Source organism: Hylobates moloch, unplaced genomic scaffold (assembly GCF_009828535.3).
Source record: "Hylobates moloch isolate HMO894 unplaced genomic scaffold, HMol_V3 SCAFFOLD_18, whole genome shotgun sequence".
NCBI classification, from domain to species: domain Eukaryota; kingdom Metazoa; phylum Chordata; class Mammalia; order Primates; family Hylobatidae; genus Hylobates; species Hylobates moloch.
The window spans coordinates 67,665,197-67,677,436 of NW_026652293.1; the positions used below are offsets into that span (position 1 = coordinate 67,665,197).

Genomic DNA, 12,240 nt, shown 5'->3' on the forward strand with positions numbered 1-12,240 from the left:
AAAAAAAAAAAAAAAAAAAAAAAAAAAAAAAAAAAAGTGCCACTGCATCTCTCTTAGGGAGGAAGTTGGGGAAGCTTTGCAGCCATAGTGACATCAGGTGAGGATTTTGCAGGAAGGATGGGAGCTGTCAGGAGGGTGAGAAACGGCGTTATCCCTGGCCAAGGGAACCATGCGGGTGGAACTCAGTGATAGAATATGGCAGCAAAGCGGAGTCAAGAATGACATCCAGGCCAGGCGCGGTGGCTCACACCTGCAATCCCAGCATTTTGGGAGGCCGAGGTGGGTGGATCATCTGAGGTCAGGAGTTTGAGACCAGCCTGGCCAACGTGGTGAAACCCCATCTCTATTAAAAACACAAAAAATTGGCTGGGCACGGTGGCTCACACCTGTAATCCCAGCACTTTCAGAGGCCAAGGTGGGTGGATCATCTGAGATTGGGAGTTCGAGACCAGCCTGACCAACGTGGAGAAACCTCATCTCTACTAAAAATACAAAATTAGCCAGGCGTGGTGGCACATGCCTGTAATCCCAGCTACTCAGGAGGCCGAGGCAGGAGAATCGCTTGAGCCCGGGAGGCAGAGGTTGCAGTGAGCCGAGATCATGCCATTGCACTCCAGCCTGGGCAACAAAAGCGAAACTCTGTCTCAAAAACAAAAAACAAAAAGCAAACAAGCAAAAAATTAGCCAGGTGTTGTGGCGGGCGCCTGTAATCCCAGCTACTCAGGAGGCTGAGGCAGGAGAATCGCTTGAACCAAGGAGGCAGAGGTTGCAGTGAGCCGAGATCGTGCCATTGCACTCCATCCTGGGTGACAAGAGCGAAACTCTGTCTCAAAAAAAAATTAAAAATTTAAAAAAAGAATGACATCGAGATGTTCTGTCTTGGACAAGTGGGTGAATCATAGCACCCTTATCCCACATGAGAAATACTGAAGGACAGGCAGACATATAGAGTAAGATGGTGAGTTTATTCCCCACCATCTTGAATTCGAGTTATCTGTAGGACAGTCAGGTGTAGGTATCAATGTGCACCTGGACAAGTGAGTGTGGAAAACAGTTTGCAGGCTCATGGAATACAGCCATTGAGTTTCTAGCACAAGGAAGGGATGGGCAATCCTCCATTGATGTGAGGCCAAGGGTGCGCACGGACAGGCCAGCCTCAAATAGGAAGAGGGGCTGTTCTCAGCTCCCGGAGAGAAGAAGAGAAAGACAAGTAGGAGAGGAGGTAATGAGGGAAGTAGGGACAAAGGGGGACAAGAAGTTGAGAACTGTGTTGTGTTCTCCCTTATGAAAATAAGCTTAATGAAAATTGCCTAGGTCATTAGGTTGTTTTTTAAATGACCAGGTAAAGTCGTCTTTTTTTTTTTTTTTTTTTCCTGGCCTGGCATGGTAGCTCACACCTGTAATCCAAGCACTTTGAGAGGTCGATGCAGATGGATCACTTGAGGTCAGGAGTTTGAGGCCAGCCTGGCTAACATGGTGAAACCCAGTTATCTACTAAAAATACAAAAAAATTAGCAGGGGGTAGTAGTGCATGCCTATAATCCCAGCTACTCAGGAGGCTGAGGCAGGAGAATCGCTTGAACTTGGGAGGCAGAGGTTGCAGTGAGCCCAGATCTCACCACTGCACTCCAGCCTGGGTGACAGAGCTAGACTCCATCTCAAAAAATAAAAAATAAAAAAATAAAAATCTCTTTTTTTTTTTTCTTTGAGACGGGGTCTGTGGCCCAGGCTGGAATGCAGTGGTGCGATCGTAGCTCACTGCAGCCTCAAATTCCCAGGCTCAAGTAATCCTCCCACCTCAGCCTCCCAAGTAGCTGGGACTACAGGTGCGTACGACCACGCCCAGCTAAGGTAAAAGCATCTTTAGAGAAATAAACTAAGTGTACTCTAATCATACCTTTCCATATGATACATACATTTATTGATTATACAGCAAATGCCTTGGGGTGAAAAGCTTCCCTGGATCTGGCAAGACTGAATTATTTCACTGAGATTCCTTAAAACCATGAAAACAATCAGTTTCAGCTGATAAATACATGAAATGTCAAACACTATGAAGACTTCAACTATCCCTACTTAGAATAATCAAAATCAACCAGGTGCGGTGGCTCACGCCTATAATCTCAGCACTTTAGGAGGCTGAGACAGGCAGATCATGATGTCAAGAGATTGAGAATATCCTGGCCAACATAGTGAAACCCTGAAACCCTGTTTTTTTTCTTTTTTTTTTTAGATGAGTCTCTCTCTGTTGCCAGGCTGGAGTGCAGTGACACAATCCCGGCTCACGGCAACCTCTGACTCCCCGGTTCAAGTGATTCGCCTGCCTCAGCCTCCTGAGTAGCTAGGATTACAGGCATATGCCACCACGTCCAGCTAATTTTTGTATTTTTAGTAGAGCCGGGGTTTCACCATGTTGGCCAGGATGATCTCGATCTTCTGACCTTGTGATCCACCCACCTCGGCCTCCCAAAGTGCTGGGATTACAGGCTTGAGCCACAGCCCCCGGCCTACCCCGTTTCTCCTACTAATATATACAAAAATACAAAAATTAGCCAGGCATGGTGGCACGCACATGTAGTCCCAGCTAGCTACTTGGGAGACTGAGGCAGGAGAATCACTTGAACATGGGGGGGCGGAGGTTGCAGTGAGCCAAGATCGCGCCACCGCACTCCAGCCTGGGTGGATGAGCAAGACTCCATCTCAAAAAAAAAAAAAAAAAAAGAAGAATCAAAATCTGTGAAAACATAACATAGATAGCTGCTCATCTGATTAAAAGGCTCCCTGCTTTCATGTCCTGTTCTTACAAACTCAAGACCTTGACACAAACTCCAGTCTCCAAATAGAGAAGCAGCTCCACTGTACAGAGCCAAGTAAAAATGCCTTTGGTGGCTGGGCACAGAGGCTCACACCTGTAATCCCAGCACTTTGGGAAGCCAAGGGGGGAGGATCACTTGAGGCCAGGAGTTCAAGAACAGCCTGGGCAACATAGTGAGACTATCTCTACAAAAAAAATGAAAAAGTGCAAAAAAATTGCCTTTGGAGACAGAAGTTTGAGGGCATTTTGAAGACTTTTATGTGCCGAGAAATTTCAAGCTTGAAAGATCAAAAGGCAAGAAGAAATAAATATATCCAGTATTTTGAAGGATCAAGGGATCAAACTGCTCACTTGACCAACTGGAGACTTATAAGAGCATTGGAATGTGGGTCGGATCCAATGTGGATAGAACTCAGCTATGGGCTTTTAAACCCATTACCCACTGGGAACAGGATTCTGAAGGCAAATGGCAGGTGTGTGAATAGGTGTACGGCCCACATGATAGGCCCTGTCTGGCAAACGCCCACTGGCATGCTACACCAAATGGAGCAAACAGACATGAGTTCCCTGTCTCGTGGATCCCCTGGGTTCACACTGCAGGGCACATTGCCAAGGAATGAGAGCACCCACCGCAAAGGGAATACCAGAGCTTGGGCCAGAGGGCAGCACAGTAGCCCTCCCACTGCTTATGAAGAGGAGGTTAAACTTCCCCACCAGAATCCCTGGGGCAAGAGAGAGGACTAGACGGGAGGAGGGGAAAAGCGTGTCACCTGGCACCGATGACAGACTCGTCAGCGAGAGCCAAACCAAGCCCCTCAGTGAGTCACACAAACTGTGGAGTTTGAACTGACCATCTACAAGGCACGTGGAGGCTGCGCTTCTCCAGCATCCTGCTTGCTGTGCCGGGAGCATTCCCATGGTCCTGTCAGGGTGCCTGGGTGGGGCTTCACTCTGGGCTCCAGAAGCTACTGCTCAAATGCCGCGTCCTCTCAGCAGGACAACCGAAAGCTGGGGAGAGGAAAGGGAGAAGACTCAAGGGAACGTGACCCTGACTTCCCAGAAGGATGAAGCCACCGATGCCACCACACCTGGCTGGGAGCCAAAAGGCATGACGTGGTGTGGGAGCAAATTACCGAAACTCTCAGGCAGGAGCTGAGGGCTTGAGTGTCCAAATGAGATACAGCCTCCTCTTCCTGATCCCATTCTTTTCCTCTTCGAAAGGTTCTTTGTGCATTTTAAATTCAAAGGAAGGGTTTGGACAAAAGGGAGGCTGTTCCATCCAGAAAGCGCGTACTTGTCAGAACAAGCCGTCTGCCAGGGCGTCTGGTGGGGAAGGGCTGGGGGCCACGGGCTGACTTACCCGAAGTCCTCGGGCAGTGGCAGGGGCCCAGAGCACCTCCCCACTGTGAATCAGAAGAAGGGCATTCCTCCACTGTTAGCAGCTCCTCCATCTCCACCAAAACAAGCCATGCCTTTCCCTTTCCCACGTTCCTGGGTCGAGAAGCAGGTGCGGTCCTTTGCAGCAAGTTGACATCAACGAAAAACACATTCCTCCGCCCTTCGATTCCTATTGACACATGCAGTTTCTGAGGCTGAGTTACACCTGACCTCTGGGTCAGTCCCTGTTTACTCATCCGCACAACCCACTCATTTATCAGATAATGACCCAGCCCTTGGATGCGACTCCTGCTCGGTCCCAGGAGGAGTCGGCAGGGTGTCAGGGAGACCTCCCTCCAGGGGCTCACAGGCTGCCCCGCACTGGTGATGGCACCCAGGAGGGCCTTTGCATGGTATCTACTCATATAAAACATGCCCCTTCTAACCCCCGCCTCCTCTTCATTTACTTCCTTGCATTTATTCATTCATTCAAATGATAGACATTGGGTTCCCCTGGTGCCAGGCTCCACAAAAACTTTTCAGGGAAGCCAGGCCCAGTGGCTCACACCTGTAATCCCAGTGACACTAGAGGCTGAGGCAGAGGGATCCCTTGAGCCCGGGAGTTCAAGACCAACCTGGGCAATATGGTGAGACCCCATGTCTACAAAAAAAAAAAAATTGAGACAGGGTCTTACTCTGCTGCCAGGCTGGAATGCAGTGGTACGATCTCAGCTTATTGCAGACTCAATCTCCTGGGCTCAAGTGATCCTCCTACCTCAGCCTCCACAGTGGCTGGCACTGCAGGTTCACAGCTAATTTTTGTATTAAAGCCATTTTTTTAAATTAGCCAAGCATGGTGATGCACACCTGTAGTCTTAGCTACTCAGGAGGCTGAAGCAGGAGGATCACTTACATCCAGAAGTTTGAGGCTGCAGTAAGCCATGATTGTGCCACTGCACTCCAGGCTGAGCGACAGAGCAAGACTCCGACTCTAAAATAAATAAATAAATCAGAAAAGAAAAGTGTGGAGGATGTAACGGTGAACCAAACCTGGCATGATTCCATCTCCCATATAACTTACCTTTCAGTAAGAGAAGACATCAGAAGCAAGAAAGCAAATAAATAGGCCAGATAGGTTCTGCGAATAGGAAGGGCCTCGGAGAACATCAAGACTGGGGGAGGGGCTAACTTAGTCCTCTCAGAGGAAGGGACGCAGGCCTTAGGGATGAAGGGCAGGCACATTTCAGGCTCGGTCCCCTGAGGAGGGGAGCCCAAAAGGAAGCCGTGATGCGGGATTCGAGCCACCAGTGTGAAATGGAAAGCTCAGACGAGGCACGTCCTCGCTCATCAGACACAGGCACGCTCTGGCCCAGAGCGGGGTGGCCTCAGGCCTGGCCTCCACCCATGGGGCTTCCTCCTCTGAGGCAGAGAACTTTTTTTTTTTATACTTTAAGTTTTAGGGTACATATGCACAATGTACAGGTTTGTTACTATGTATACATGTGCCATGTTGGTGTGCTGCACCCATTAACTCGTCATTTACATTAGGTATATCTCCTATGCTATCCCTCCACCCTCCCCCCACCCCACAACAGGCCCCGGAGGCAGAGAACTTTGAAAAGAAGTCACCCACGTGGCTTGCTTCTAACTCTCCCAGAAAGACAGCAAATGTGGCTTGTTATACTAGGGAGAGAGGCCGTCTCGGCGACGACACTCTGGTGGTTCACAATTGGCCTGATTTCCTCAGATGACACTAGACCGTCAGAGGCCCCTGATCCTCCAGTCCCCGTCCCCCGGAGACCCCAGTCAGTGTCAGTGGCCAGTCAGCTCCTGCCAACGCCTCCTGGAAGCTGTACCGTTGCCCCACTCGTGGGCAAGACCCCACGTAGTACTTGAGCTCTTTTTCTCAGGAGGGGCTGATGCATGCACGGCCGGGGCCCTGGGCCTGGCTGCCCAGCTCATCCTCGCTTCCAGAAACTTCCCTTCTCCCTGCTGCATGGGACTGGCGCCAGGCCACATCGTGGTTTGGCTTGGGAGCAGCATGCCTCCCTCCTGAATGTCGCGGCTCCGTGTGCTTCCCGAGGTGACGAATGACCTTGACTCACATTGGTGAAGTAGTGGCTTCCCTCCTCAACCTTGTCATCCATTAGTCACGTTGCAACACAGCCCTGCATGGCACAGAATGCATTCCCAGGAGCCAGCTCAGGGAACTGCAAACACCCGCCAGGCTCGGCTTACCGAACTCACAGTCACACAATCAGCCCAGGTGCCCAGAACTGCCTTGGCCCGCTGCCACCAAAGGCCCCAAAGCAGGGACTTGGGAAAGTAAGTGTGAGAGCAGAGGCCAAGGACTGGGGCTTAGGTCCAGGTCTCGCCTTGCTCCGTGACTCTGGGCAGATGACTTAACCTCTCTTCGCTTCTGCATCTGTACATCGCCAATAACGCTATGAGCACTGGGGAAAAGCAAATGAGAAAGTGGCTGCAGAAGTATTTTGTAAGCTGTTATAAAGCACCAGACAAATGACAGTGGTTCAGTCCCATGGAAAAACTGGTCACAATGGGTGACCGCTGGGTCATTACCCAAGGAGTTTGTTTGTTTGTTTTTTTGTTTGGTTGTTTGTTTGTTTCTTGAGACACAGTCTTGCTCTGTCACCCAGGCTGGAGTGCAGTGGCACAATCACCGTTCACTGAAGCCTCAACCTCCTGGGCTCAGGTGATCCTCCCACCTCAGCCTCCTGAGGAGCTGGGACTGCAGGTGCATACCACCACAGCTGGCTAATAATTTTATTTTTTGTACTTGATCTTAGCTAAAAGGCTGAGAAGTGATATAATTTTATCTTTTGTAGAGATGGGGTCTTACTGTGCTGCCCAGGCTGGTCTCAAACTGCTGGGCGCAAGGGATCCTCCTGCCTCAACCTTCCAAAGTGCTGGGATCACAGGCATGAGTCACCATGCCCAGACACCTAAAGATGGCTCATTTCTATGAGGAATAGAAATGATGTCCCTGAATCCATTTCTGGGACATGGAAAGACATAACACAATGTTTTCAGTACAGGTTGAATATGTTCCTCGTTTAAATACCTAGGGAGCTAGGCACAGTGGCTCATGCCTGTAATCCCAGCAATTTGGGAGGCCCAGGCAGAAGGATCACTTGAGGCCAGGAGTTCAAGACCAGCCTGGGCAACATGGCAAAGCCCTGTCTCTACTAAAAATACAAAAATTGGCCGGGCATAGTGGCACATATCTGTAATCCCAGCTACTCAGGTGGTTGAGGCACAAGAATCACTTGAACCCAGGAGGTGGCAGTTGCAGTGAGCCGAGATTGCACCACTGCACTCCAGCCTGGGTAACGGTGCAAGACTCCATCTCAGAAAATAATAAACAGCTTGGGAATCACAGTGTTTTGGAGTTTGCATTTTTTTGGATTTTGGAATATTTGCATAATATACTTATCAGTTGAGCATCCCAAATCCAAAAATCCAAAATCCGTAATGCTCCAGTGGACATTTCCTCTGAGCATCAGGCTGATGCTCAAAAAGTTTCAATTTTTGGAGGATTTCGGGTTTTTGATTTGGAATGCTCAACCTATATATCAGTAAGTAAACTTCCTGTGTAAAATCTGAGAAACAAACCCCATGCCACATTGCAAAGCATTGTAATAAGATGCCAAGAAATGTCCATAGGTGTATGTATAGTACATCCTCTGCCCCAAAATCATTGCTTGGAGACTTGGGATTGGAACCTACCTTGCATTAATGGCTATTATTTGAGCCTGCAATGAGATACAGTAGGTGGGTTCGACAGTGGGCTCAAATGCCTGTAATCCCAGCTACTCAGGAGGCTGAGGCAGGAGACTCGCTTGAACCCAAGAGGCGGAGGTTGCAGTGAGCTGAGATCGCGCTACTGCACTCCAGCCTGGGTGACAGAGTGAGACTTTGTCTTAAAAAAAAGAACAGTGGGCTCAGGCCACTGTCACTGATGTAAGTCATCTTATAGCTTCCAATGTATATACTAAAGGAAGAATTGGCAAGTTTTTCAAAGCTGCATGCCAAGTTAGTGGCCAAAAAGAATCCCCGCCCTCCTGCCTAGTGGAACTCCCTTCGATGGACAGCTCTTTCTGCTCACATGGGCCCATCCTTTTTTTTTTTTTTTTTTTTTGAGACAGAGTCTCACTCTGTCGCCCAGGCTAGAGTGCAATAGTGCAATCACGGCTCCCTGCAACCTCCGTCTCCCGGGTTCAAGTGATTCTCCTGCCCCAGCCTCCTGAACAGCTGGGATTACAGGCACCTGCCACCATGCCTGACTAATTTTTGTATTTTTCGTGGAGATGGGGTTTCACCATGTTGGTCAGGCTGGTCTCGAACTCCTGACCTCATGATCTGCCCACTTCGGCCTCCCAAAGTGTTGGGACTACAGGCGTGAGCCATCGTGCCTGGCCAAGTGCTAAACTTTTACCATTCCATTTTATCAAACAAAAGAGAGGCAGGACTTGGGTCCTTCTTCATCCACAGGTAATAAGATCAGGCTAATAATGGCCAGGTGCGGTGGCTCACTCCTGGGCGACAAGAGTGACACTCTGCCTCAAAAAAAAAAAAAAAAAGATCAGGCTAATAATGATGCTCCAGGGCAAATCACCAAGGATCTGGATGTGAATGGCAGGCGGCTGGATAGGAAGGGACAGCAGGCCAGTTGGCAGGAGGGTGTTCACTGCACTCCATGCACCCACCCCGGCTGGTCTCCTTTCCTCGATGGCAAAGCACCATTAGCAGACCTCCTCCAACTCTGGAAGCAGGAGTCTTGTCCTTGAAAATCATGGAGTTTAGGCTGGGCACAGTGGCTCACACCTGTAATCCTAGCACTTTGGGGGGCCGAGGTGGGTGGACTACCTGAGGTCAGGAGTTCGAGACAGCCTGGCCAACATGGTGAAACCCAGTCTCTACTAGAAATGCAAAAATTAGTTGGGTGTGGTGGCTCGTGCCTGTAGTCCCAACTACTTGGGAGGCTGAGACACAAGAATCCCTGGAACCCAGGAGGCGGAGGCTGCAGTGAGCAGAGATCGTGCCACTGCACTCCAGCCTGGGTAACAGAGTGAGACTCCGTCTCAAAAAAAACAAAAAAAGAAAATCATGGAGTTTGAGTCCTGGGAGGCTTAGGCGAATTCAAAGCCAAGTGCAGGCCTGGCGCAGTGGCTCACGCCTGTAACCCCAGCACTTTGGGAGGCTGAAGTCGGTGGATCACTTGAGGTCAGGAGTTCAAGACCAGCCTGGCCAACATGGTGAAACCCCGTCTCTACTAAAAATACAAAAAACTAGCCAGGCATGGTGATGCATGCCTGTAATACCAGCTACTCAGGAGGCTGAGGCAGGAGAATTGCTTGAACCTGGGAGGGGGAGATTGCAGTGAGTCAAGATCCCACCACTACATTACAGCCTGGGTGACAGACAGAGACTCTGTCTAAAACAAAACAAAACAAAAAGTGCAGTTCATTCTTCTCCCTTTCTTCTCCATGATCTGAGAGGGAGAGTTTACGAAATGCAGATGCCCAGGCTGCACTCACAGCCACTTAGAAGCAGGGCTTTCAAACTGGCCATCCCTAAGACCACCCTCTTCACTCCCTTATACACAGGGTCTTCCCGAGCCTTCCCCATCGCAATAAAGAGCTCCGTCTTCCACCTCCAGTAAACACCTAGTGACTGTCCTTAACTCATCCCTCTGTCCTGCTCCACATCCAATCCATAAGAAAAGAATGTCAGCACCACCTTCCCAAGAAATCCTGAATTACGTATCACCTCCCCTAGCATCCAGAATCACACATGGCCCCACAACCCATGAGGTCCTCCCTACAGGACCACACCCCTGCTCACCACCCTCACATCCTCTCTTGCCACCATCCAAGAGCAGCGTCCTCCCCCAAGCTTTGGACGGGCCACCCTCATTCCCCTCTCAGGGCTTTTCCGCAGTTGTTTCCTCCCGCTGGAATGCTGGTACCCTGGTCTGGCTCCTTCTGCCCTTTGCGGAATTGCTCGTGCAGACACCTTCTCTGATTCCTTACCTAAAATTTTTGCTCAGCCAGGCACAGTGGTTCATATCTGTAATCCCAGCACCGTGGGAGGATCCTCTGAGGCCAGGAGTTCCCAGCTTGGGCAACACAGCAAAACCCCATCTCTGCAAAAATATTTTAAAAAATTAGCCAGGCATGGTGGTGCATACCTGTAGTCCCAGCTACTCAGGAAGCTGAGTCAGGAGGATCACTTGAGCCCAGGAGTCTGAGGCTGCAGTGAGCTATGATCACACCTCTGCACTCCAGCCTGGGGGGCAGAGTGAGACCCTGTCTCAAAAAATAAAATAGCCGGGAGCAGTGGTTCACACCTGTAATCCCAGCACTTTGGGATACCAAGGCTGGTGGATCACCTGAGGTCAGGAGTTCAAGACCTGCCTGAGCAACATGGTGAAACCCCGTCTCTACTAAAAATACAATAATTAGCCAGGCATGGTGGTGGGCGCCTGTAATCCCAGCTCCTCAAGAGGCTGAAGCAGGAGACTTGCTGAACCCGGGAGGCAGAGGTTGCAGTGAGCTGAGATCACGCCACTGTCCTCCAGCCTGGGTGACAGAGCGAGACGCCATCTCAAAAATAGAATAAAAAGTTGTTCCTTCTCTCCTACCCTCTCCTCTAGCCAATCTCTGTCCCATTAGGCATTTTTAGTGTCCTTATAGCATGCCACTCTCTGAAATTATTTCTTCTTAATTTTATGTATTGACTGTCTCCTATGTCTCCTATGAACACCATAAAGGTGGGGCCACATCCCCCTCATTTACCACTGGAATGGAACAATTCCTGGGCCAGAACAGGGTGCTTAAAAAGCATCTGTTGACCCCCTCCAAGAGTCCAGTAACTTCACGCAAGCTGAGCAGGAGAGAGCACCAACACCTCTCGAGTTGCCAGTGGCCAGTTTCAACACCTCAGACAGTGGGGCCCAGGGCCGAGCTCCTGCCATTGCATCTGAGGCCTCCAGTGCTAAGGGAGAAGGCCTGGGCCTCTTCCACTTTTGGCCTCCTTCTCTGCTGGGGCTGCACCAATTTCCACAGGAGTTGGTGACCGGGCACGAGTTGGCCCCGGTGCTCCACACCCAGAGCCCCGGGCGGGAGAGTACCTTCTCTCTTTCTTGGCCTCACCACCAGGACCGGCAAGCTTTTCAATTCCCCCATCTGCAAGACAGAGACAAAGAATGCTTTGTTACCCCACCTACTTCTCACGGGTGTTATGAAACAACTGTTTGCTCGGAAAACACTTTGAGCAACTTGGGGAAAGGTGCCCGGGGCTCAGATGACGCCTGTTGCATTCGATCCAGGCCAAGGAAGGACTGTGCCAACTAGTCATCCGGTCACCGCCGCACCTCCCGGAGGGGCAGGAGGCACAGCAGCTTCTCCTGTGTCTCCAACCCTGCGTCACCAAGCCCGTTGGCCGTGCCGTGGTCCCAGAATCTTCCCACAAGGTGTGTGTGCGTTCCTGGGGCTGCCTGAGCCACTGGTTTCAGCAGAATCGGAGCTCTCTATGGGCCTGGACAGTGGCCTCCAAACACCCAGCCCACCCTTAGCCAAGAAGAAGGGCCGAGGGTCACCTGGGGATAATATACCTGAGCTCCTGCCCTAAAGCGGCGGGGCTGAGATTTTGCCGCCATCCCAGGCAGGGAGCTGGGAACAAAGGCAAGTGGTCTTGGCTTCCCAGCCTGGGGAAGGCAGATCGTAACCTGCAGGCAGGCAGGTGCCTCCTGAGCCGACAGCAGTGGCAGCAGCCACCTCGTTACTATGACAACCATACTTGGCCACCATCACTCTGTCTCCAAGAGGGGCCAGCCCCAACTTTGACCACACAGGGTCACCCAGGGCTGCCCAAGGTGGAGAATGGAGAAGAACCGAGGCGAAGGCAGGCCGAGTGCCAATGGACACGCCTCCCCTTTAGTCAACAGTTCAATCTAAGCTTCGGACTGGACGTTCGACTCAAAGGTGGGACAAGCCTCTCTCCGTCTGCAGCATCCACCCCAGGCT

At 50.7% G+C, this 12,240-nt stretch overlaps 1 long non-coding RNA gene across 1 annotated transcript; it reads right to left on the reverse strand.

Moving 5' to 3' along the window:
* Positions 1 to 6,572: 6,572 nt before the first annotated feature.
* Positions 6,573 to 11,397, reverse strand: LOC131381797 (uncharacterized). Its single transcript, XR_009210735.1, has 3 exons — positions 11,346 to 11,397; positions 10,246 to 10,358; positions 6,573 to 6,645 (listed from the first exon to the last, which is right to left on the reverse strand). It is a non-coding gene; the product is annotated as an uncharacterized LOC131381797 (long non-coding RNA).
* Between the last annotated feature and the right edge of the window lie 843 nt (positions 11,398 to 12,240).